The 27,691-nt window shown below is 42.0% G+C and overlaps 2 protein-coding genes across 8 annotated transcripts in view; one reads left to right on the forward strand and one right to left on the reverse strand.

The window, feature by feature from the left end:
* The window catches only part of RBSN (rabenosyn, RAB effector), a 187,625-nt gene that overhangs the window by 39,304 nt on the left and 120,630 nt on the right, over window positions 1–27,691 (reverse strand). The window lies entirely within an intron of this gene.
* Window positions 1–27,691, forward strand: part of TMCC1 (transmembrane and coiled-coil domain family 1) — a 152,916-nt gene that overhangs the window by 24,494 nt on the left and 100,731 nt on the right. The window lies entirely within an intron of this gene.

Genomic DNA, 27,691 nt, shown 5'->3' on the forward strand with positions numbered 1-27,691 from the left:
AGTAGACTTTTACACTGGTGCTTAATGGATTTGTTTGCGAACAAACAGCATGAAGTGAGAATCAATGGGTATGTAGCTGCCATTTGGGGACAGAGATTATAATTAAAGCTGTTCTGTAGGCCAAATAATGGGTATCATGCTTTATGGGACAATAAAGGCACAAACATAACCAGTGAGGTATATGCTAAGACCAGGAATAGTGCTGGCCTTTAGGAATCTGTGATCTCCTTATGGCTTCCTATTCACGTAATTCCAGCTGGCATGCTGTACATCCCAAGAGAAGCTGAGTGAGTGAACCCGAAACACTAGAGTAAAAATTCTTGGAAGGATTTCATACCTGCTTCTGCTGAGAGGACTGTGAGACACAAAGCTTACGTGCTTCTCATCTCTTCTGTCAATCCTCTCCTGGGCCTTGGGGGCTGAGCCTGGCTATGAACAAAGATACATTTAAGATTAGTTAAAGAATGGCTTGCAGATGCAAATTACAGCAGTTGGTGATTTTTGTAAGCACCAAGCTGGGAGGCTACATGGTCATTTGGTTAGAATGGAGTCTGGGAATTGGGACAGCTGTACTCTATTTCTGTATCTCCCATTGAATTGTTCTGTGACTCTTAGTGATGCATCAAGGCAGAAATCCAACTATAGTTAAAATCAGTGAGACTTTTCTTAGATATTAACTGAAATAACATAGGCCCTTAAATATCTGAATTTTGTGCTTCCTGTCCACCAACAAGGGATAGTGATACAAGATGCGGACTCTGATGTCTATGACATGCTTTGAAACTCTCAGATGGAGACAAGAGAAGTCAAAGCACTGTTAATAGTTATTCTTTGAAAAGCAAGTAGAATTCACCAAGCCCAGTGGGCCTGATATGCAAGTTTAAGTCAAGAAAACAGTAAATAGAGAAGTTGTGTTTGAGTGGACTCACATGAAGCTTTGGTGTGACTGTGATGTGAGCGCTTTTCTTGGCCCAGGAACAATGCTGTAAGATCCTGCTTGATGAGCGATTTCTCAGAATTCTTTCTACAGTCCAGTGATGACTTTAACAGTTTTCTCCTTCTTCAGATACTAGTACTCATTTCCTTCTTTGTCTATAGTTCCCATCAGATTTGAAATGTTCTCTGTTGGCCCCTAAAACCTGGTATGGTGGAATTCCATCATTCTTGGAATGTCTGATGACGGTCTTCATATCCTTTGGTGTAGAGATGGCTGAATCACATCAGTGGTTTTCAACCTGTATAGAACAATGCAGGGTTTGGAATGAGTTGAAAGGGATGAGTAAAAGGTCACTAATAAAATCAATTCTTTAGTTAAATTTGCTCTTTGATGATCTATATCTTCCCTAGAAAATGCTCATAGATCTGCAACTAGAAAATGTAAGAAATATTTTGTATTCTTTTGAATATATTTTGAATCATTTTTAGACCTTCATTTCAGTAATTGTGTGATTCAGAGGCCATAATGGAAGATGCAGAGTTAAGACTTTAATAACTTTACATTTTTGTAGTTATTATTGAAAAATACAACAACCTTTTGGCATTCTGAGAGGAAATGGCTCATCAGAAATAAGAAGCTGCAAGACTGTTTTTAAAATACCATTTGGAAGATCTCAGCAATAATCTATGATTATTTCTGAGCCTCCCATGCTCATGTTGCGTAAGCGAAGCTCAAGTCTTATTGCATGGGGAAATTATGGAAATGCCAAGGACTACCTGTTAAACGGGTGGTGCCATTGATCATTAACTCAACTTTATAGACACAGCATCTTTTTGTCATTTGAATAACAAATGATCTCTAAGCTTATACCAAAGTAAATCTTATTGACCTTTTACAACTACTTATGCTTTTATTGAAAAACAGTAACTCCATCTTCATTAAAATCACTTTCAATTCTGTATGGAGCAAGGTACTGAGCAAAGTAATTCCATAAACGCATACTTGCATAGGAAGAAAGAAGGCATGTAGCAGTTTTCTTTACTTGAATGTACATAGCACTGACCAGTCTGTAATGGGGAATTGAGAAGCATCGCTAAACAGTTTAGAACTGTGATCAGTTGCCGTGATCAGTTTGCTTCTGATGCCGTCTGTTTGCCAGAGGGTTTGGGTCCTCTGGAATTTCAGCAGCAACAATCGTGAACGGACTCACATAGAAAACTTGCCTGTTGCAGAGCACAACAATACCTGATAGAATTTACTGCTTTTACAAACAGTGACTTGACAGCCCAGCTTCCAGGTGCTCATCTGAAAGCCTTAGGAAGAGCATGTGAACAGAAACCTGGCATTTCCCTGTTTGCTGCCTCTACCATGTGAGAGTAATTCTCTACCTTTCCAGTTGCTGTGATGGTTGCAGGCCTAGTGATCGGCTTGCCTGTACTCCAACAAGCTGAAAGGGACCGAACTGAGACTGTTTTACCCCCTGAGGACTTGCTTTTGTCATCTTCCTCTTGAACTGTGAAGGAGAGATGGAGAGAGAATCACCAGACAGGTCAGCCTTGATCTTGGTTTCAGTGTGCATCACAGTAATTACGCAGCTACTTTTGCAGCTCTCAGCATTGTTGCTTTTAAAAACAACAGTCATGGGAATACCACCCTCTCACCTATGTGGCCTGGTTGTTTAAAATAGTCCTACTACTTAAAGGAAACATACTTCCTGTTTATTAGAACACATAAGGAAACAATCTAGCTCTGCACATGGACAAAATAGTTAGGCCAGGCTTCTGAGAGAATACATTTTGCTTGACAATATTTTACATTTGTTACTGTGTTTTTGTCAGGGAATGAATTGCAATGCAAAAAAAATTAAAAAAAATAAATTCAGAAGCGAACATAAGATCCTCTGGTATGGGGATGTATCCTTACCACTGTGTCAAAGTTCTGTTCAACTAGGGTAAAGCTTCTGGGGGAAAAATGTGTCATCAGTTTGGGAGTCTACCACAGTATAATGAAGGGTACTGTAGAAGGGCAGTCTTAAAGCAAAAGATTTCAGATGCTCAAAAAGGTACCAGAAGAGTTTCTGATTAGAAGGCAAGAAGAGAAGGCCAATTAACTGCAGGCCAATTATCTGGTCACAAGCAGCAGGTTATATTGGCCTCTATCTGAGCTGTGTGAGTACAGTTGTCTCGGGTGTGATGCCATGTAGAAACATCCAGGATGTTTTGAACTTTTGAATTCATTGCAAGGTTTATTTTTTAACCTGATCGCCATATCTTCACATTTTCCATATCTTGGCAAACTCTGATATGATATACTTAGCCTCCATTCTTTACTTGGAGAACCAACAGGGTTCCTTTACGAACACAGAAGAAAATAAGTAATTTTAACCAAGAAAGGCTCTTGATATGCAGCTTGAAAACTCATTACTTTACAAATTAGCCAAGTCTTCCACAGTGTTTCCTCTTTTGCAAACACAATGGGAGAAAATGCACTGTAATGCTGAGACCTTTCTTTTTCCAGAAGGCAAATGTAGAAAAGATGTGGTATTGTTCTGAAGAGCTTGTTCTTTCTCCTTTAGCCTCCACTGGAGTCTGTCACATCCTTCTTTAATAAAGTCCATTATTAGTACAATTTCTGAGGTTCACAGGGAAAATGAGATCAATAAAAATTTCTTCTAAACCTGATTGAAAGTAGCAGATTATTGAACTACCACTGTTTTTAAATGAGCATTTAAATCTCTGGCATAACGCTGTTGGCAAATTCAGCAATCAATTCCACAGCTGTATAAGAAAACCAGTCAGATAAATGCAGAGCTTCATAAACTCATGCGGTTCAACATCACGTCACTAAGCAGACTGGAGTCACACATCTGAGAATGCTGTACTGCCTCAAATCCTGGAGGACCGTCCATTCACACTGATATTCTAACAGTACATTCAGACTATTCATTTAAATACACTTAGTTTATTTTCTCTGTGAAATTCTTTAAATATAAGCTGCATGTCCAGCCTCAATCAGATAAGGTAAGGATATAAAGTACTTTTATTACTTTACTCTGCTTAGCAGAAAGGCTAAAGTATTTTGTTCCTTCCTTTCTGCATTAGACATCAAAATTTTTCACCTGAGAATATCGTGGGCACTATTGATTACAATGAAGACATGTTTCTGTAGACTTCATTGATGATCTGCATGTGAACTCTAAACAGTAGTTCTGAAGTTCTCCATAGTCACAGCCTGACCAACATCAGAAAGACAGGATCAGCTTCTAAGTCTGTTCACAGCCAGTTAATCCTTTTGGTGCAGGACTTTGGACTTGATTGTGAATGGCAGCAAACTGCAGCTACCTCATTGATTTATTTTGTCTCTTCAGATTTGTTTTCAGATAGCATTTTAATCTTATGAAGTCCTGCATCTCCATTTCTTTTCTGAAGGGGGCTGATAACACAAGACAGCGTTCTATTTTTTGGCAATCGAGAGCACACAAATAAGATTTTCCACTGTCCATCACATCACTCATACCTGATAATATGATACCAAAACACTATGAAAAGCAGACAGAAAGGATTTAGCCTGTATCTAAGAAAAGAATTAGGCGAAGTATACTATTTCAGAATTTGTCTGTGACGTTTTTTGGAAATACAAAATAGTAAGCAGTAACACCAAAGTTGTGCAAACCAATGCAATGAAGAAAACTGCTTTTTCTACTTTCTTCCCAAATACTAGCCTATACTAAACAAATTTGAAATTGTGTTTTGTTTCTTCCCACTGTCTGTATGTAAATGATGATCCATTAGTGTATATTAACAGCTCGTTAGGATTTTAAAGGGCTTTAGAAGTTACTTCAAGATCATTAAATTAGAAATTAAAAGGATAAATGAACACTGTGTACTTTACTAAGAAAGCAGTTGTGTTCTTCCTCTTATGAGACCTTTTCAGCTGCACTGCATATACAACACAGTACCTAAGCAAGGCAAGCAGGATAAATCTGGAGCTGGTAGCCAGGTCTAACTAAAAAAACAGAGCATAAGGCAATAACGTGGTGACAAGGCAGGCCTAATGTCAAGTCTGGAAGACAGTTCATAGGTCAGGGTTAGAATCGGGTTGAGATTGCCAAACATGTCTGCAGTGATGAAGCTAGACCAAGGTCAAGCCTGTCCAAGGGGTGAAATCCCAGTAAAGGGGCATTATATCCAGGCATTGCTGTAACGGGGCTGGAGACCATCATGTGTCTAACAGAAACTGAAAGGAGCAGAGCTGATCTGAACAGCATTCCTGGGCTGTGGGTGGAGGCCCCAGCTGAGGCAGGTCAGGGACATTAAGGCTTATTAGTGTGCCCAAGGCCTAGATTGTTGAGGAAGAGTTGTTGGTCTTGCTCTGGGCTGTTTACTTACAGTCTGGTTTAGGCTTCCTTTCTGTGTGTGTGCATATCAAAGTTATGAGGTACACTTCAGTCAAGGTCTTGACACGCTAAGAAGTAGTTCTAGTTGCAAGGTATCTAAATGTGACACTTTCCACATTGCAAAGAGCAGTGGCACAGTTCACAGGAACCTGGAGCTGTTTCATCCTTCTACATACCTTAGCACTCCAGTTTTTAAAATGGCATGTAAAGCATGGCCTATCTGGGATCTGCCTAGAACATAACAATTTTGCAGTGTCACCTTTGTAAATCCCAATAGAAGTAATTTACATGAGTGATATACTAGTACCTTTTCATGTCTGAAAGTATGGACCTGTGACTAAAGGAGAATCTATTAGAAGCATCGTGATCTCTTGGAAGTTTTGACTATGTGCTGGGATGTAAAGCCTACAGTACAATATTTCGATTTGCATAGTGAGTCTGTTTGCAGCACTATGAAATCAAAAAGTCTCTGTATACTGTGACAAACTCCTTAGTTCCCTTTAAAGACAAAAGCAGATGCCTGTTAAGTAAAGCATACTGCTTGCTGAGCAGTGAATACCTCACTTATAACACATATTGACTTACCATGTGATTGACTTGTTTATGTTTCATATACAGCTGACTACAGTGTGTATGCATCTTGAGCTCTGTACTCTCCACTGCTGTTAGAAAGGAGTCTGTCTGCAGGAATAAGCAAAGGATGGGGCAAGAATCCCACACATGTTCAGTCAAATAATAGCACATTGACAATTTTAGATGAGGAGTTATTTCTGTATTTTTGTACATCACTCCGCACATTGAATGTGTATGGTAATTCTCATTGCTCAGCAGACCTTTTTTTTCAACAGGTAAGAACAATGTAGATTTCAAGAGAGAAATTTAAACAAGTATACCTATTCACCTCAGCCTTAAATCACCACTTACTTTACAAGGTCTTGGCTACAGGGAATATCTTTCTTTTGCACATGCAAAAAGTGTGATATGCTGTCACTTTGTGGGGGGTTGGCATACTTTAATGTGTGCATCTTAATAATACTTAGCATTTGGGTGTCTCTTTCCAGCTCTGATCAAGAAGTACTTTTCCTCTTTGTAGATGAGGACAGTGAAACACAGAGAACTTAACAGCCATCCAGAATTCCACAGTAGAATAGGATGCAGCTGAGCCAGGAGTGTGTAAAACTGAAGTGTTTTACAACTTGAAGAGCTACAAGAATGTGTAACCACACCTCAACCATAGTAATGTCATAGCAGTCAATCACAATTCTGTGTCATATTAATAGTCCAAACATCTGTACAGCCTCTTACTATTCTTGTAAGGAAGTGTTCTTCTGATTTAGAAGTGACTGTGGAAGCAAGAGACATGTTTAAGTATCAAAAATAAAGTCATTTCTAACTATATATTTGTAGTCATTAGCTAACATTTATGGCAGCAAGTCCATGAGTTAGTGAGAAAGACCTCTTTCATGTTTGCCCTCACAAACTATCACAGTGGATGGAAGAGCTAGTGCAGGACTTGTCTGACAGCATTACCATGTTAAAGCAGGCAAACAAGAAGCTCGACCATCACTACTTTATTTTCTTAGTGAGAATGGCATGATCTAAGTTATGTACCCATGCTTCATAGGTGTCTTTTGCTACCAGAAGCCTACCTGCTACTAAAACATGGCTCAACAGATCTACAGCAGTGGCTGCATGGTTTTAGGTGCCCAACTGGAGAAAGCTCAGGTCTGTTAAGGTACCAGTGCCCTCACTTGCTCATCTCTGTTTAGAATCTTAGGAACATCAACTTTATTTTTTCCTCTTGCCTTTTTGTTTTTTAATACCTTGTGCCCTTCCTCAAAAAAGAATGCATTTTTGATGCATTTGGTCTTCTACTATGCAAGCAGAGGAAAGTTACTACAATTTCTTTGAAATACTGTTCTTGTCTTCTAGGGACAGGTGACTGCAGTACTAAAGAAACGGAAGCAGCTGAGGTCCCTTCTCTGGTGATGCATGGCAGTGTGTGGGGGTAGCAGTAGTCAGTGCTTTCACCATTGCAGAGAGGAATACTGGGAAAATGCTGTAACAAACATCAAGTTCATTGTACCTCTAAACGGAGTGAACAAACTTTATCTTGTCTTTGGCCTCCCTGGGAAGGTGTTTATTAGGTATTTAGGAAAAAGAAGTTAAATATATCATTAGAAATCAATGGCTGTCTTGAGCTGTGTATGCCAAATGTTCTTTCAAGCTTGGGATTTCATGCTCAGCTTTGTCCTGATGGAAATTCCAGATTTCCCCAGAAAACTGATTTCAGTGGACTTTTGGTTAACATGTCTAAATGGGGTTATGTGCAAATATTACCTGTGGAAGCAATAGAGTTGATCATAAAAGGTATTTCTTACTGTAACTCAAGGCTAGCATCTTATTTTAGTAGAATCAGAATGTATTTACGAGAACACATATGATTGGCTAAAGATCTAGCTGACTGGAATTTCTCATATTTATGGCAGAAATGGGTTTCTTCTCACTTTAACCATTTTAAACTATACCATTATTATCTTTATTTATAATTTTCATTCAGAGCTGCCTCTTGCATGTCATTTAATTTTAATAAAGCACAAGATCTTATGAAAAAAACCTTTTGTTTTTCATAGCATAGAGTAATTATGCCCTGACCTTTTCTGGCTGTTTCTTTTTAAAGAATCTTGATTCATTTCAAAAATGAAAGCAAAAAAACAGAGGAAAGATGCTTTCACCTTAGTTCATACACAGGCTGTTTTCCAAGCAATCATTCCCAGATGCATAATGACTGTTCTCGCAGCACACTGTGAGAATTGGAATCGTTTATTTGGAGAAGAACTTGTGGCCCAAGTACAAGAAGTACTATATACAAACAAATTTTATTCTTTATTATAAACACTCCTGAATATTCATGACTTTAAAATAAATGTGAGAATAAAAACAGTCCGCATACAATTTGAGCTGAATGCTGGTGAAGAAACCAAGTAGTAGAAGTCTCCCTAATGCAGTGGACTAAAATGGGCCGAATTTGATTATTCTGAGATCAGCAAATCATCAAACACAGTGATGCTATTGCTTTCATAATACTAGAGGTGAACCCAACCCGTGGCATTGAGTATATGCTTGAGATTTGGAAGTATTAAAACCACTTGTCTGATACATCTCTAAAAATGTGTACAGGATATAATTTACTTCCTCAAGATTAGTCATTGAGCTTCAGAACAGATTTTTTTTGGGGGAAAAAAAAAAAAAGAAATGGTTCAGCAACCAGTCGTAGCAACAGCTGTGACCTATTGATGGGGTCAGGGTTTGGTTATTAAAAGATCTTGTGCTGTCATTCTGGCTTTGCCTTTTTCCCCTTCTCCATTTGTGAATAATAACAGTTGCTTCAGAGATGGAAGGATTAGGGTAAGTGGTCACTACAAACCATATATGTTCTTTTTAGTGAAGACAGAATATATAGGGTTTTAACGTAGATTAGCAGCTCAAGTTATATTCATGGATGAGATAAGACTGGAGTTCTATGACCTACTCAAAATACCTCTACACTAGTTAGTGTGGGTGAAACCCAAAGAGAGTTTCTCTCTGTACCTCAACCTTCGGTCAGGGGAAATCAGCATAGCTGTGTGAAAGTGTCCACCTTACTCCTGTGCTCACGGTTTCAAGGAATAGGGAACAACAACAGCATAGAAGGTGTGTTTCTACACATGCTTGTTAGAAGTGGAAAACACCGCTCATAACACTTCTGTCCTGTTCTGATGGATAGCACACTATGAGTGTCTTAATGTTCTCTCCTTTCAGGAGCTAATTACTTTTATATAACATTTATTTGAGGACTTAATTTGCTCTTACTGTAGGATGGGAGCAACATTTCTGGACGTTCTTCCCAGAGAGACTTTGATTATAACCTTCCCAGTATGTTGGCATGATTATATTTTTCTGCCCATTACAAATGGAAGGGGCTTTTATAGGTTTCTGCAGCTAATCTGTGCAGCTACTGGGAAATGTCAGTACATAAATACATGATTATATTTTCTGGCTTGGTTCCTCTCCATGGTCCTTGTAGATGCTGCTAACCAAGCAAAGCGACAGGAGTTGAACTTCTTTATCTTGATTCAGTGGCAATCCTCCTGGTTCTCAGGAGTGTGAGAGTTTAGGCTTGACTTAATTTTTATTCCAGAAATGTTGACATAAGCCCTTTAGCCTGTCTGGCAACAGGGACAGTGCACAAATAACAAACCGTTTCTACTTTTAAAGAGACTCACACATCCAACTAAGGAAAAACAATCAATGACCATTTAGCTGTTTCTGACTGAACAAGATGTCTTTAAATTAAGTCTCTCTGCTTCTCATATGAGAAAATACATGACTTGAAAATAAGAACACTCCAACTTCCTAATTTAACTACTAAACAGCAGAAAAAAGGAGCTTTATTGGATTGTTTGGCCAGGTGACAGGCCTTGTACTACTACAGGGTTCTTAGTTAGGGAAGGAAGCCTTTTTCCTTAGTGTATCTGTCACAGTGAACAAGCTAACCTTAGGGCAGCCTAAGGACTGATGAGAAAACTAAAATACTTGGTTGTTAGCCTTGTAATTAAACCGTAATTGATGGTATTTCTCAGATTATTGTCTTGGTTGAAGAAATTCATTAGGCTAAGAACTCATTGCTGGTACAAGGGACGGAGTGAAGTCACGCAGAGGGAGGGTGGGCCCAGGTGGGCCCAGTTTTGGGCAGCCTAGTTTTGGATGAGCATCAGCTGGGCCACTGTTAAGCATAAGCAGATCTAGTTGCAAGTAGTCACTGAAAAAGACAGTCTTGTCGTTCTTCTTATCATAACATATTCTCACGTGCATAAGTTGTAGGGACTGCTCAACTCCAGTGGATTCAGTTTAGTGTATTGATCAGATGGATCAATAGGTCCATCAAGAAGGGGTCAGGACTCCTTGGCACGAGGCTAGACGTTCTTAGGACAGAGACTGAAATACTTATTTTGCATTCATCCTGGTGTATTAAGACCTGATTCTCAGTGCAAGTAATTCTAGGACTGCAACGAATGGTGCTGTTGCTCTTTGCTTATTTTATTAAAGGCAGGGATTATTGTTATCTGCTCATTTAGAAGAGAAAGATCACGAACACTTATTTAATTACAGTTTCCAGAGAGAATTCCAGGGCTTCTAGGCCTGCTTTGTGACATTGTTCTTCACGGGGTGCTTCCAGGTAGAATTGGAACACAACTCAATTATATTTGAGTATGGAGAGGCAGTGAAGTGTGTAGTAAATATTATTGTTTCATTAGCAGTACTGCATTTAATTTAGATAGGTATTTCTGCACAAATGGGAAAATGTGGCATTTCCGTGATAGCACTACCTCACATAATAATTGTGGTTGGTATCCCAACCAAGACACTGACAGTGTGGGTCCCACCCCGCAAAGCACTCAGTCCCTGGGGTAAGGAGGGGAAGAGTAAATAAAGCAGCATATTGGGAGAGTGTCTCAGACACCCCTTAGATGTTTGCTCTCAGAAGGAAATATCTTTTCCGATTCTCTTTTTGGCATGGGTCACAGCACCTGAAGGTAGTTCATAATCCAGACTTCTTGCTCTCTCTTCTTCCTCATTACAGACAATGCGATGACCAAACAAGGCAGTGACTGTTGAACCAGAACTCCCGTTGGAAGGAGACACTTACTGTTCAAACTGCAATGCCTTTGCTTCTTCCATTCTTAGATTGTTCTGTGAGTTGCATCTTCAGAACTGATAAACTCCCTCTCAAAGCTATTTTATGAGACATCTGAAAACATTGTACCAATTACCAGTGTGGCTGATTAGCAGTGATTTTTTTATCAGTCATTCTTTTATCAGAAGAAAATTTAAATTCTTTTCATGCACTATTCTTTTTTTGCTTTGATAACAACAACCCATTTGCAATTGTAGGATGGCAAAAACAAAGAATTTCTGATAGCAGATTTTTGCATACAGTTTGTATCTAGCAGAAACTAGACAAAAGAAGCAGCCTATATCCTTAACTAGTAATGAGAAATTACTTGCCAGAAGTCTCCGCTGTGTCCCAGCTATTTCTATGTTGACAAATCCAAAGAACTATTCACATTGCTTTCAGGGATGCTCCTGGGATCATAGAACCTGGCACAACATGAGAAGCAATCGTTACGATGGTTTTTGAATGAACAGTTTGACGTTGAGCCTTCCCTGACATTGACATGGCTCCCTGGAAGTCAGCAGACGGCCAAAGAAGGACAACTGCATTAACCATGTGTGGCTTGGAAACGATGACCGAGACTGACTGATGGCATTGCCATGTGCCACACTTATTTATGTGTAGTAACCGTGTTACCCTGCATGGTGCTGTATCAACATGTAAAAGTGTCACTCAGAAATCGTTAGCTGTAACACTTTATATATAGGCTTCATTTCTCTCCCAGAGGGGGCTATGATTTTTGTTTCTGTCTAATTTATGTCCTAGTTTACCAGTTTGTTCATCTCTCAGTCATGGCTCTTGGCCTCTTTACTCTTGAAAGGAAAATGTCATCTTTATAGTAGCTTTCTTATGTGAAATTCAGTAATAAGCAGTAAAAGAGTCCTTTCCACTTTCTTGTGTGATGGGCCAAATGTCTGTTGCTTTTAGGTTTTAATTACAACTTTCCATATTAATCAAACAGTTAACGTGTACTGCAGTTGGTAATTGTTGAGCAGAGGATGACGTGCACAGGAATTCACCCGTGTGTAGGGAGATTACAAAACGATTTGTAGGGGTGCCACTGGCAATCTTGGCACAAAATCACTGGCACGCAGTTTGCCATACAAGTACTGTCTTAGACCAGTGGTCCATCAAGTCCAATTTCTTGCCTCCAGCATTGCACAAGATGTACTGCTGTACTTTACTTACTCTGTTCAAAATACATTAACACCTTATAAGAGAGAAATGAAGACAGCCAGAATGGAAATACATGAAAACAAGTGTTTCCTTTGCAGTCACGAATTCTCTAGTCATCAGACTTCTTAAAATCTCCTTCCTGTCCCGGTGCCTATCCGCCTACCCATTGGCTTCTCCTGAACATCAGCAGGCTGTGGTCCTGAAGACTGAGAATATTTCAAAGGCGAATATGCTTTGAATATCCTGTTAGTGGGCTTCTTTCTTCCAGTTTTATCCTATAAGTTAAGGTAGTGAAATGATATAGAGAGATAAGTGACTTCTTAATGAGGATGGAACGTGTAAGTTGGGCTTTAAACATCAGCATCTTACTCTAAAAATGCTTCTATACTTACATAGTAAAATAGGAAATAATGGAACTGTACATTACCCATTTATATTTTGTGGCTCATTTTCAGCAGGGCTTAATCCAGTCTTTGTTTGATTGGGTATCTCTCTATACCTCCTGCTTCTGACTTGAAATAAATCATACATACTGGTATTAGGAATTAAAAGCCTTTAAAAATCTTTTGGACCTACTACCCATTTGAACCACAAAAGGGGAGCTGCCAAATTGCTCTCATAAATATCAACAAGTTAAGTCTGGTATGGAAATAAGAACTAGAGTGATTAAGAATTGATTTGCAAAGCAAGGATTGCAGACTCGTTTGTTTTCCCACACCTGCGCTCCACTTCAGAAGTACAAGGAAGCAAGGCACAACGCACCTTTCCCCTAATTGGATAATGTACTCAAGGGAATATGATCAACAGAGGCTTTTAAGATCACACCACCATTTGCCCAATTATCATACCTAATGACAACACATTGTTCCTGCAAAATGCATCTTTATTCCCTGGTAGGTTACATTTCCTTTCAGCCTTTTACCTATTGATCCAGCAGTACCTCATGTAGAACAAATTTCTTTGTTGGCAAGTCTTGATTACAAACTCAGAAAAATCTTTTATGTCCTCTTCTCAATATCTGACTAAGTACGTAAGAGAAGGTCAGTTTAGCATCCTTGGAAACAGACTCCAGTGCTGAGATATTAGACCAGCTTAAAGAGCTGATAGAAAAACAATTAAAGTGACGAAGAGGTATTTTATTTAAAGACAATTCATATCCTCCAGAACAAGTAAAAAATACCATTTTTGGAACTACTTTTGGCTTTTATCCATGTTTGTATTTTCTCATTTCTTGTTACATACTTGGATCTAGAACAAAAAGCCTGATGGTCTAAGATTCTCAGGATGTGGACATTAAATAGGCAATTTTATACACAAATCAGTCTTTAAAACTTGCAACCTTGATGTTATTTTTGTCCCTTCTTCCAGCATTTCTCCTGAAGTGCTCCCTGTACAGTGGGCTGCTTCTTGTAAGAACATTCATTTTTGTTCTGACAAAGGTTCCTGCTGGTAAATTGCACTAGGGGAGCATACATAGGCTTTGCATGTCTCTTATGAAGCCTAAAAGCACTGAGTCTCTGAGAAACACAAGTGAGAACACTGTGCTCACCTGCTTGAATCCATTTTGTCTTCTACGCAGACTTCATTTTCTGCATGCAACCTCCGGAAGGTGGCAAACCCGACAAGTTTTACTTCGACTGAAAAATGTAAACATGTTTTTTCTCTCAGCACATGAGAACTGGGAGCTTACCGCTCATTGTCACAAAGAGGGAGACTTATTATGCCACCAAATCATTCCTCCCAAGCTGCCAGTTTGAGTATTGATCCCTTGTTTCTGAGTAAGCAAGCCCTGTGGTTGGTCATCATTATTCTAGGACATCTCATTCTAGTGACCAGATCAATAATGTCTTTCATGGCCTCCTGCTGTCTGTTCGTGTCATGCCTCAGCACCTCTGCATCAACTGTTGCTCATCAAGAGACAGTGAAATGATTAGCAGTGGTGGTGAGAATGCTGTCAGCCACTTCACACTCATTTAGGTCTCAGCTCGGACACAACACGAAGCTTTGAATGTACATCATTTGTAACGAGTGTCGATATTAATTTCACGCTGTCCCACACATTGAGGCGGGAAGATTTCCACACAAAGACACCCCAGGCCAGGTGTAATGCCAACGGGCTGCTTGTCATGAAGCTGCCTTTGAGCACAAGCAGGGATAAATGTAAGCGTTCCCCTTTGCTGTCCAGAGGTAGTCAGGGAGCAGAAAGGCCTGCTGCTCGCCAAGGGATGGAGATGGCACCAGGATATGCATGTGGTGGTAAGGCCAGCAGGGCTGACAATTTTAAAGCTGCAGTTGTAAAATAGAGTGGGGCTCTTTCACTGGCTTACCCACAGTTCGATGTGTGTTAATTTCAAACCCTAAGTTATTCCTGAATCTTCTTGAATCAATGAGGCTACATCCACGTTTGTTAGTCACAAAGCTTGATAATTCTAAAGTTTTTGAACACGGATACAGGTTTTGTTTGGGACTTCTTAGGTTTCTCGGGAGTGTGGTTTCTTGTTCTTATCTTCATACTGCTGTGGTGATACAAATCCCATCTCTTGTCCAGATGTGGTTATAGAGAAATCAACTACAATCTAGTATAACTCTGTCCACATGAAAGTTTATGCTAGTTAACTGCTGATCCCTCCCACCAGCTTCAATGGTTTTAGCACACTTTACACGTTTGGAGTCAAAGGAATATTTGGATCTGCCCTAGAAATGTAAATTTCTAAGTTTATAATGGTAGTGCAGAAAAAAAGCTTTACAGAAAATATTTTAAATACAAAAATGCACTTTGCCCCATACCTTCTCAGTCATCACCACATGAAAGAAAAATTGTGTTTTTAGATCATAGCTTGGAGCCTGAAAGAGGCCACACAAAGATTGTGCTCTGAGAGAAAGGATGTCTGGCAGAAATCCAATCTGAGAGCACTTTGTCTGATCATATGTATACACCAATGTACCCTGGATTTTTTGTCTGCATTGTTTTGATGCATGCACATGGGATTTCTGGCTTCGTTCAAGAAGAGGCCCTGTAGTTTTCTGGTGTCCGTCCCTTCACCTCATGGTATCAAACACAACTATACCCAGCTACTTCTGTCATTCTTTGGGGAGAAATAGAATTTAATGTAAGAGGTTAGAAATACCACTGAGACTTAATCTGCCAAGGAAATACACAGCACAGTGACCCATTCAAATTATGCCCAGCTATTGTTCTAAATACGTTTCGCCTGCATGCAGACACGAAGACTGGATTAAGCCCTGCTGAAAATGAGCCACACAATGTGAGTGAGTAATGTACACTTCACAGCCTCACTCGCCTGTCTGATTCGCTTCGCTGTCTTCTGCACGGCACAGCCCTGCAGGGCCTGGACCTCCTTCAGCCCTGTAAGCTTGGCAGTTGCATTTGGGCAGCTTTGGCTGGGCCTGTAGTACTGTACCCCAGTACTGAGGTGGGAGCTGGATTCTGATGCGGTGCCTGTATGACAGACTTCTGCGCAGCTCCAGAGGCTTCCTGGGGTCCAAGAGGCTGATCTCCACCTCGCCTCCCCGCACGGACAGACACCTCTGGAGCACTCACAATGTACCTCATTTTATTCAGGTCTAAGGTAGCTGTTTATGTAAATTTATGCCATCCACAAGAAGTTCTCTGTCTATATTACAAAAGGGTAGTGTTCCAATGCTAGTAAAGTATTTCTAATGAAAACATGGGAAAAAAAACCACAACAAAACACGTGGTTTATCTCCCATGATGAGATCATGACAAAAATGACTATAGCAGTGAAGCTCATACCTTAATTCTCATCCTTCACACACTTCAGCACAAGTGTTTTAACAGTGTGGATTAATTATTAAACAGGTCAATACAGTTTGATAAGGGAGACTCCCAATCTTGATTAATTATGCTGGTATCCTACTCTAGTTTTGGACCTTGGACAAGTGTCTCAGATGTGATGAATAAATTAATCACCATAAATTGGTGATTAATTAATCTAGTTGTAAGCACTTACATTTTAAGGTATACTTCAAAAAAATTACAAGTGGATCTGTATTAGATGACTTACCAGTGTTGGGGATTTTTTGTTGTTCCCCCTAGAGGCAAATCAAACAGGTTGTGCTTAAATATAAAAAGATTTAATAAGCAATGCATTGGACAGATCTGCCATAAGCAGATCTACGAGGAGTCTGCAAAGACATGGCATTAGCTGGTTCCTTTTATGCATTAGTACCAGCACTGACCATGTGAGCATCGGCATTGCTTTAACTGCTTTTTGGTTCATCCCCCCAGTGCCAGTTCTGTTCACTAAATTCTGTTTACCAAAAGTGGCCCCTGAGCACACACATTCCATGATTGTTACAAGACAATCAATCCTGTGGCTTTTCTTACCTCATCAGAAAGGAACCTTTGCTCTCTTGCATGGAGTTACTTTGTCCCTGATGTTCCTGCTTCCTAGGCCTTCTTGTCCTACCTTAGCTCGTTCTTCTGTCACAAGGTACCATGCTGAGTTACAATTTGAATTTCCCCTTTACCTGTGGGTGAAAAATTGGACTTGACTGAACACATTGTTCCCATCCTCTGTTTTTAAGGTGTAAGTTTGCTGCAGGCTCAGTTCCACACTAGTAAAATATCTGGGGTATGTCAAAGGTGATTTTAGGTTAATGCCCTGGGTTTGAACTACATAATATTACATAGCCTTTGTGTAGCAGTCTGAATAGCTTGTTAAGTGCTCTAAATCTTGGTGCAGTCCTGGAAACTGAATGAGGTTGCAAATGGTCAGGTAGCTTTTATAAAGAGGATTCTGAGCACTTCTTTATTTAGCCTAGAAATTGAACCATCAGCCCTTTTTTGATGTTGTTGGGAAAATGACTAGTGCTTCTCTAAAGCCTTTATGTGAGGATCTTGTCTTCACAAAAGCAAATTTTTTTATTGCTACTTGGAAACATAGGAAACTGAGGTACAGAAAGGTACAGTTACCTCATTCCTGTCTGCAGAATTTAATTCTAATTCTGGATTCAAATATGCCAAATTCAGATGTTTCTGTCCAGATCTGAACTTCGTAACCTCAATTCATCACAAAATCCAGCATCATTTGCACACTTCTGACCATCTTTGAGTTCACTGATACTGTACACTTCAGGGAACGTTGTGTGCATACACTGCTCTCAAGCCAACCTCATTCCCTTGGACTCTCTTACACACACACTTAAAATGGAAGACAGAAAAAAAGGACTTCCTGCATTCATTTTTTTTTCCCCAGCCTGATTTGTGCTTCTAGTGAGATTGTGAATATTCAGCTCACGTAGTACAGCCAAAGCAGAGCCTATACCCACCAGTCTCTTGCAGACAAAGAGAATATGCTCTATAGAAGTTTGTACTTCACAGTCTGTTCCTGAAACAGCTCGTGTGGCCTGAATAACTCAAAGGCCGTTTCCACATTTCAGCTGTATCCTGGTGGTAGCTGCATTTTAGTGGATGAAAAGAAGTCCTTGGGTATTTCAGCTGGAGTTTGCAGAGAACTTTGTGTGGAAAAAGTGATGCAGAAATGTATTCATGAATTAATAATAGTGAGTTTTCTTTATGGGTTTCTAACTGACCTGAATCTTTCCATGGTTCCTGAATCCACTTTGGCACTAAATTGGTTTGAATAAGACCCCATTTTTGCTAACCCAAACCTGTCCTTGTCTGTACTTCAATGCTGCAAGTTTAGCTTCATATATAGCCTTTATGATAACAGTACATGAAGTGTGAGGCAGGAAAAAACATTGTTTAGACAGCAAGAGCTACTAACAAGACATTGTGAACGGGCAATGAAGTTCCTGTGGTCCCAGACCAGGACAAACGTAGTCAGTCTGAATGATGCAGTGCTGTTCAAGATGTTCAAAAGAGTTCAGACTAATGAGTCATATGTTGACATTTGATTAATCGTCACTGGTTATGATGTAGCTGAATACTGCATCAGAGGAGCGGTATGAACTTTAGGGACAGAAATATGAACAGTGTCTACCCACTTGTTCAGGGTACAATTCTGTAGTAAGCAATAAAGGATTAACATGAAGTCTTAGCCTAGAAACTAGGTATGAAATACAGGTTTCAGGCCCAGTTTGAGTGTTTGCTGTTCCTGGAAGTTGTCAGTATGTGCAGTTCTGTTTTGACCCTCTTTTTCTTTTGTCTTCATAGAACCCACTATGTACAATAATCTCTCTGCAGCAGACTAGTCATGCCAGAAAGAGTTACGAAGTCGTATGTCTGTTCCCTGAGGTCTGTGGTTTAGACATATCCTAAGCAGTTATATCCCAGTCTTTCGATTCTTCTTTGTTTTTCAAAGAAATGCAATTTCATTTTGTCAACGGTTGAAAAATGGTTCCACATTGCCAATTGAAAGACGGAAGCTCTAGGCTAAAGGAAAATTGAAGAGGCATACCTTGTTTCTGACATGAGTGCTGTGAATTGTATACATGTTGGCATTGCTCTTGATGAACTTCAAGGGCACAGATTAATACCCTTGAAGGAGCATTAAGGATCTGTCCAGAAACAACACAGTGATGTTTGGTCAAAGAAGTCTTTGGATTTTGTGTAGTCTTAGATGCTGTATTTGATCACTTCAGAAAAGCTGTAGGAAATTTCTCCAACAGTTCTTAAAGTTACTGAAGTACTAAATGAAATTGTACACTAATTTAGCCAGTTAAATTCCAATGGAGGAGAGCGTCATATCTGTTCTTGTTCTCAGTAACTGGGTTTTGTGTTCCTTTACACCAGGCTGTGACTCTTGCGGCTCATGGCACAATCAATTTTAATGAGACCTCATAGTGATTCATCATGATTATCATTCATGATTCTTAAGGAATCAGAGATTAAATTGTATCAGAAGTACATACAGTTTATCTACATCAACCACTGTCAGTCTTCTTGGCATTACAATGATTGCATGAGGTTGGCTGGTCTATATAAAGTCTGCTTATAGCAGGAGGACTTTGTCACTTAAAAATGTGACTGGATTTGTGCTTGCTAGAAGAGGATTTCCAGCACACCCAACTTGTAAACTTCACTGTTAATAACCATGGTTGTGAGCTTCTCATGGACACTAAAACGTTACATTGCTTCTCTGGACACTAAAGTGACTACAGAGAAATGAGACATTTTGCTTTTTTTAACTTTTCCTTGTTCACTGGGGATTTATTTGTGTGGGAGATTTTCCAGCATGTCTGTGTTTGGGGCAGACTTGCACAGGCACTCAGCTTGCAGAAAAGCACCTAGATATGAGGAGTCTACCTGTTTTCCCAGCAGCGCCTCCCTGATGGACAGAACAGAGAGAGCCCAAAGGGAAGCTTTATCCACGGTGTTCCTGTGAATCACCTTTGCCCACCTACCTTAGCTTGGACAGTCCAGTTTTCTTGTATTTGCAAAGTTGGTCCACGTCCCCCTCCTTCCCTCCTGTGTGAGCTCACACAGATGCTGCTTGCACAGCACAGCGCAGCGCAGCACCATACCTCACTGCACCACGCTTCACCGCATGGCACTGCACGACATGGCACCTCACCGCACTGTGCCTCACTGCACTGCAGGACACGGCACCATACTGCACTGCATTGCATGGTACCACACGCCATGGCACTACACTGCAGCAGGGACTGGGGCAGAGCACCTTTGGGCCTCTGGGCCTGGGTAGTACTGCCCCTTGGTGCAACCACCTAACAGACCTCCCAGACAGAGAACAGAGCACCACTGTTACAGCAATGCAGGCAGGCTTGCCCTCTTCAAATTGGGCTTAAAACCTGCTTAAAGGTCTGCGCTTCTCCTTACTGCATTCAGCAATCTGGCGAAGCAGGTGGCAACCACAGCCTCCATGTCCACAGCCTGCCCTGTTGTCAGGCTGACCGCAGGGTGCAGCATGCACCAGTATGCACATCTGCACCCCTGGATTGATTCCTGGGTGCATTCTGGACTTGGGAGGATGGGAGTTATGGGTACACATCCATTTGCTGTGTGGCCATTACCAGCTCATTTTGAACTGCTGAGTGTGAAATACCGAATGAGCCCGCAGGTCTGGTTTTTAGATATTTATGGAGTGCACGTAGAATTTGTTCTGCCAAGCGCCGGTGGTATTGCAGGTCAGGCCAGCGCCACGGCTTTTGTACGCAGCTGCAAGGCTCGGCTTTGCCGCGTGCACCACACCTGAGGCCCCCACGCACACCTGGAGCGCGGGTGCTGGGGGCTCCCCTGCCAGCGGCTGCTGCACGAGGTGCCGCGAGCCGGCCGGCCCCCTGCCGCGGCATGAGCCCCCCGGCGGCCGGGGCAGGGGACGAGGGGAGCTGCTGGGCTGCAGGGCCCGGCGGGGCGGTGGGAGCCGTGCCCGGGCTGCCCTCGGCACCTGAGGCCCGACTGGGAGGGGACGGAGTGGCCGGCGGGCACTGCCCAGGGCGGCCGGGGGCTCCTGTGCCAGCCCGACCGCGGCGAGCTGGCGGGAACAGCAGGTGGCACTGCTGGCTTCGACACCGGGAGAGCGCACGGCGTCGCTTTGTGACGCTCGCGCTCCTCTTGCAGCTGCTATGCCTCACCAAGGGGAAACAAAAATGTCCAGAGTTTTATCCTAGTTCTCTGAAGACTGTTGGGAATCATCAGTAATCTCTTCAAGAAATAAGAGGAAATGTACAGGCATACACAGCGAGGTGTATGATCGGCAGCAGGGCCTAAGTGTGTTCCCTCTGGGGAGCCGTGATGCTGAACGTTGTGCTGGACTGGGCCCCTGTCCTCTGAGCTTCGAGCTCCCTATGCCTGGAAATTTGGGAAGCACTCACCCCCTACCTTGACTGGTGTAATGCGATTCAGTTGGGAGTGGATCCACCGACATGAGAAGCGCTCTATCAGCTCTTGGTATTCTACGCAGATTCTGCGGAGTTTGGACTTGGCTGGATGAAAGGCCTTTGAAAAATCAGGAAATCCTGAAACAGAGTGAGAAAGGCATGAGATTTCCTGCAGTGTTGTAGGCAGAAACAGGGCTAGTCGGCAGGGTGCCAGGTGACCAGGGAGGCAAACAGCAAGTTTGCAGATGACACAAAACTGGGGGAAGCGGCTGGTACGCCACAGGGTTGTGCTGCCATCCAGACAGCCTGGAAAAAAGAGCTGACAGGCATCTCAACAAGGAGAACTGCAAAGTCCTGCACCTGGGGAAGAACAGCCCCATTCACTAGTAAATGATGGGGACTGAACAGCTGGACAGCAGCTCTGCAGAAAAAGACCTGGGGATCCTGGCAGACACCAGGGTGAACCTGGGGCAGCGGCGTGTCCTTGCCGCAAAGAAGGCTCGTGTTATCCTGCGCTGCGTCAGGCAGAGTATCGGCAGCAGGTCGAGGGGTGTGATCCTGCCCCTCTGCTCAGCACTGGAGAGGCCACAGCGGGAGTGTTGGGTCCAGTTCTGGGCTCCTCAGGACAAGAGACGTGGACATACTGGAGAGAGTCTGTCAAAGGGCCCCAAAGGTGGTGAAGGGTCTGTAGTACCTCACATGTGAGGAAGTGCTGAGAAAGCCGGGACTGCTCAGCCCGGAGAAGACGAGGCTCAGGGTTTCTCTAAGAAGCTCTAACAAAATGGCTCACTAACATGTTAGTCTGCACACCTGCCGTTGCTCTAGAATGAAATCCAAGTCTTTAAACCAGGCTAAGATTAACAGGAAAAAACATTCTTACTCTTTCCCATGTAGTTGGAAGCATGGAACAGTAGTTTTTTTTTATTACTGCTACCAGCAGAGCCTTCATCCCAGAAAGGAAGTCAGGAAGAGTTATCACAGAATCACAGACTGGTTGAGGGTGGCAGGGACCTTTGGAGTCCGTCTGGTCCAACCCCCCCGCTCCAGCAGGGACACCCAGAGCAAGGTGCCCAGCACCATGTACAGTTTGTGCCCATTGCCTCTTGTAATGGCACTGGACACCACTGAGAAGAGCCTGGCTCTGTCGTCTCTGCACCTTCCTTTCAGATATTTTTGGGAATCAGTGAGATTGCCTTCAGCCTCCTCTCCTCCAGGCTGAACAGTCCCAGCTCTCTCAGCCTTTCCTCACGTGACAGATTCTCCGGTCCCTTGATCATCTTTGTGGCCCTTCCGTGGACTCTCTCCAGTATGTCCCTATCTCTTTTGTCCTGGGGTGCCCAGAAATGGGCACAAAAATATGGTCCAGCCCTGTAGACCACCTTTTTCTGTGGCTGTCAGGACTGTTATAGGGAATGCATTCACTGGAAGTAGCCAAGAGCAGTATACTTTGGATCCCATGCTTAGAGGACATTTTCATTGCTTTTTGTGACTAGCTATTAATCCCTTCAGAGCATCACTTCTTTGTTATTAACCCAACACCTAAGCTTTCCTCACCAGTGTCCCCAGAGAAATAATGCTACCTGTATACTCCAGAACCATTACCTCGTACCGTATGTGTTTTGCTGGTCCCCTTCCTTCCCCATTCCTGGAAATGTGCCAACCCTGTTACATGTTGCCTGAGCTCTGCTTGTGGGAAAGTGTTTTGGGACATTTGCTGGTCGTCTTTGCCTTGTGAACTGGTCAGTCACTTATTCCCTGTCCCTATTTGCTTGTTGTAGGTATCAGTGAGAGTTTTGCCTTTACTTTCCTTAGCTACTGAATCTGGAGATGGCTCCAAAAAAAGTCATCTGGGGGCAGCAAAAGGACTTTTTTTTAACTGCTCAGTAGTTTGAAAGTTTGCGCTCCCAGCATCAGGAAGTTAGTAATACTGGTGGTTTTTTTTATTTGCAGTAGTTGCAGTTGTTTGATGAGCCTCAGATGGAGTGGATCTGTATTTTTAATCATTGATATTAGTGATTTTACCTTTAGTGTAGGAGCTTCTGGTTGCTTACAGGAGGCAGAACACTTCAAAAATCAAAGTGTATTACTTTTCATCGTATTGTTGCATTACACTGCTATCCAGAGAATGAAGTGAGCCATTCAGGAAACTATTTGTAAAGCTGCTGGCCTAACAGTTTGGTAGAACTTTACCAGGGCTAAGAAAAGGGGATAAGCCCTGGTAAATACAAACATTAAAAGAGAAATTCCTTTATCTCCCCCCCTCTCTCATGCCTACTGATTCGTAAAAGAATGTTGTAATGCAGAAATAAACTATCCTCCTCATTCTGTGGGGCCAATAGTGATTTTAGCCCAACAGTTCATCAATCTGTTGTTGTAACTCTGTTGAAGCCAGAGAAACTAGTCCAGTGACTCATTGCTCTGTTGATCCTCTAATGGAAAAACACAGAATAACTTCCTTGAAAAATTCCACAGTCTTTCTTACGTATTTAGCTGATTATTTGCTACCCTCTCTGCCTCTTTAGTGAATGGCAAGTGGATGATGTTCTGCACATCCATGAGCTACAGGTATTATTAGTCTTTGTGAAAAACTCAAACTTCCCTTCAGCTCAATGCCACATTTTTTTAATACAGCATCTCGTCTGCAGAGAAGGTTGGTCATATTTATCTAGCTCAATAGCATCGATATGAGGCTGACTTGTTTGGAAATGGCATGTGGAAAAGGCTTATTTTTTTATTACTATTTGCATTAATTATTTTTGCTTTATTAACTTCCTAGGCTGGATTGGAGCACTTACAATAGACAGAGCACTTTGCAAATGAAAGTGCATTATTTTTCGTCACATTATTGCATTACACTATTATTCTGAGAGTAAAGTGCACCCTTCAAGTTATAACAAGCTGTAATTTCATTGAAGGCTCCCTAGTATTTCTGCAACACAAGAGCAAAGCTGCAACAATTTAGTCACAAGAGCCAGAAAATCAAATTGTAGACCCTTTAATACCCAACTGGGGATACTCTATTGCTCTAATACATCCCAGCTTGGGAGTGTTTCTGATGTACTGAAACTGTATGGGTTGTATCTTTTAAAGACATTTCAAGCCGTAGTAGTCATTCAGAGCCAACTTGGCATCACTGTCCCTTTCTGCTCCTTAGACGTAGAGGTTGGAGCCAAGAGTCTGTTTGGCAATGAAGGGGTTGTTGTTTTCTCCTGCTCTTTGGGAGGCTGTGCTCTGGTGCTTGAGCCATGAGGAACGAGAGTGAAGGAGATCTTGAGAGAATGCTTTCTGCAACTGAAGGTAGCTGCTGACTTTGAGATCTATGGAAGCAAGCCAGGAAGCAGAGTTTATTGGAAGTCTGTTTGCTTACAACACAGTGAAGGAATCTCACTGCAGTACAGTAAGTGCTTCACATTTTGCAGCACGCATTTTGCTTTCATGCTGGTGTTGTAGCTGGGTGCACCTCATTCTCACTGTTTCCTGCAGATGCCTTGCGAGCACTCATGGATTTTTGATGCAATGCTCAGCCCAGCCTGAAACACAGAAGTGTTATGATACCTGGAGCTTGGTTTGAACTCATTGTTGAAATATAAACCGCTGTCTCACTAGTACAGTAATGTGGCGTGGCTCTGTGCACATCAGTGCAAGAACAATTTCTGATTTGGGATTTTGTAAGCTGTTCATACATGTACCTAGGACTAAGCGAGTCCCTGATGAGGAACCACTCCTGAGGAATTTCAAAGCAAATCTCTGTTACCATTCCTGGACTTCTGGGATTTAGCCTGAAAAGATTTCCCTTGAAGCACTTTACTGCCTGCTGATTCTTGGCTGTAAAATCCTTCTAGCCTTTTGTAATTTGACAGTTTTAATAAAATTTACTCCATTGTTTTATAAGAGAATTTTCTCTCATTCTGGTAGCTGGCTTCTGAGAAAAACAAGGTTTAAATTCTACCCCTTTCAAATTTCTTCCAGTGGTGACTATTTTATCAGTGCACATTCTGTTTTGTACTCCATCTTTGTTATGCTGCAGCTCACAAAATTTTCATTCTGTTGCAAAGCAACATGATTTCACTGGGCTTTTGTTTAACTGATGACTTGCAGTCTTTCTCTAATTACCCTAACTGGGACTTTGTTTATCATGGGGGTATCACACGCCTCCTAGATGTTAGTCATTGCTAAACACAAGAGGGGAAATAGGATGTAAATCTCTTAAACTAATATTTTGCAGAAGAGATTCCCCTTTGATCTTTAATTACTTTGCCACACATACAAACATTTTTACAAATTTTGATTAATTTTTGATTCCTTCAGCTTCTTCATACTTCTGTAACCCGTTCTAAGTGAACACTCTGAGAGAGACAGCTTCTGTCTGGGTGAAATGGAAAGAGCCGGTGTGGAAAGTGTCCCCAGATTTCTCATGTGGAGACTGAGCCAGGCAAAATCAAGTCATAACAGCCACCTCCTCTGCATCAGCCTAGTACATAACAGAGCAGGCAGGATACAGAGCACTTGTTGGGATGTACATCCATCAGTAGAAAGTTTTCCCTCTCTCTCTCGTTACTTCTGTTGAAGTAATGAGTAAAAGGCTTAACTGATATCTGTAAAATGCTTTGGCTTCATGCTTTGCCCTCTTAAGGGTCTCTCAGCTTCAAAGGTACATCAGACTGTGAAGGGTTCATCTGGGTTTTGGCTGGTGAAGGTGCATGTTGAAGGGAGTCTGTGGAAAAGCGCAGCACTCACTGCGTCCTGCCTCCTGGGAAAGGTGCTGCTCTCGCATCCAGCGTCACTTTTTCTTTCTCTCCAAGGGAGGGTCTTCCCACCAGGTAGTCTTTGCTTCAGAAATCTTGCTTCTGCCTTAGTGATTTACGGGTAATAAATCCAAGAGGTAATGAAGAGGGCATCATTATGCACCACAGGGAGCACCTGTAGCACATCCTAGCAGGATGTGTTAGCCAGCGCTTGCAGAGTTTACATGCTACGTAAGGGCCACCCAATTCAAGGGAGATAGATGCACTTCTTGGCTCCCCTCTCCCCAGTGCCTCCTGCACATGCAAAGCCACGTGGAAATCAGGCTTAATTTACAGCATTTGCAGCATGCCCTGCAGTCTCTGGAGCATGAAATTCACTTGATGTTGTCCCAGTGTGCTCCATTATTTTCTGCAGAGTTTTCTTCTTTGTTGAGAAGTTTCAAAGCAAGGAGTACCTTTTAAAACCAAGTGCCTTTCAAAGCAAGGAGTACCAAAGTGCTGGGTGCCTTTTCCCCATGTGCAGTGTTGCAGCATATATCACTAAGGTGCCTGTTCTGAGGACAGGCCCTCCTCCATGGGAGGGCGAGGCGATAGAGGTTAAGTGGGTGTCTGTGGGGAAAAATATGTCCCACCCAACATAGTACCTGGCCCAAACACAGGTGTTTCCCACTGCCATCTCTGGTGCTGTCGGTCCCTCAGCAGCACAGCCTGCTGCATGGTGGGGTATGTACCATGTCACATGCTGGAGCATGTGCTCTGCCCAAACTCATCCCAAATGAACGACCCACTCTTAATTACTTTTTCCTCACTGGTTCCAAATCTGTTACATCTGTACCCAAATTTGGTGTTTCTGACACTGCTACATAGGTAATTTTGGCCTGATATCACTGATACAGGTAACCTAGATGAAGGTAGCCTTGCTTCATATCTCCCTTCTGATCCTGGGGTCCATGCTGGTTTATTGCACCTCTGGTTCCCATCAGAGGTCTAAGCTAGCTTTGAAGCCATTCCAGTGGATGCTCATGCTCACAGTAGTATTTTGAGCAGATGCATGTCTTCATTCATAAACTGATTGGCATTACTGATTTTACCCTGCAGTTTTGTTTTCCTTAACCCATGATGCCATAAAAAGCCTTTGTGCTAGAAAATCCCGAGTCTTTACCTTCTACAAAGCAAATTCCTAAAGGCTGTTTCATATTGTAAACCCCAAAATGGAGCCATCCAGAATCCCTAATAGCATTTGAAGTCATAGGCTACAAAGAATCTAGATAAGTATGTGGTCGAAGAAGATCCTTGTTGTACCTGACATTTCATCCTTGAAAGCAAACAAAACTCCCTTCCGGAAGGTTGTGTTGCATGGCTATGAATTAGAAGAGTAAATACTAGCAAAATTAAATCTCATTCAGTATGAATCCAGATTGCCCACAGCATTTGGTATCTTACCTGTGAGACGTCTAAGTCTACTGAGTACGTTCGAAGTCCACATCTTAAACAGAGTCCTAACTTCCTCCAGGAGGCCTTTCCTAGGATCCGGTACTGCCCTAAGCACTGATCTGAGATGACCTAGTCTCTCTCTGAATTGGTATTTGGGTCTTCCTGTGTCCTAGTTTCCAGTGGAACAGTCTCGGAGAGACTTACCTCCTACGTTAGCCAGTCTTTCCAGATTTACCCAATTAACAGGTGTCATTTTGCTATGAAATCACTGAAATCACGTGTGTATTTGTAAAAATCCTCTTATCGAATGCCTGATCCCTGTCATGCCTTCTATACTTTCAAGTTGATGGCCTGCTTTCAGTTAAGCCCTGCAGGATAACTCCCCCCCCCCCCCCCTTTTTTTTTTTGGTGTGCTTTGCAGTTCAGCACTTTATACTTCTGTCATGATAACAAAAGGAACATTGTTATGACTGCTGACATTTGTGTCAGAGCATGCCAATGGA

The sequence above is a fragment of the Anser brachyrhynchus genome, assembly GCF_964034855.1.
Source record: "Anser brachyrhynchus genome assembly, chromosome: 10".
Taxonomy (NCBI): domain Eukaryota; kingdom Metazoa; phylum Chordata; class Aves; order Anseriformes; family Anatidae; genus Anser; species Anser brachyrhynchus.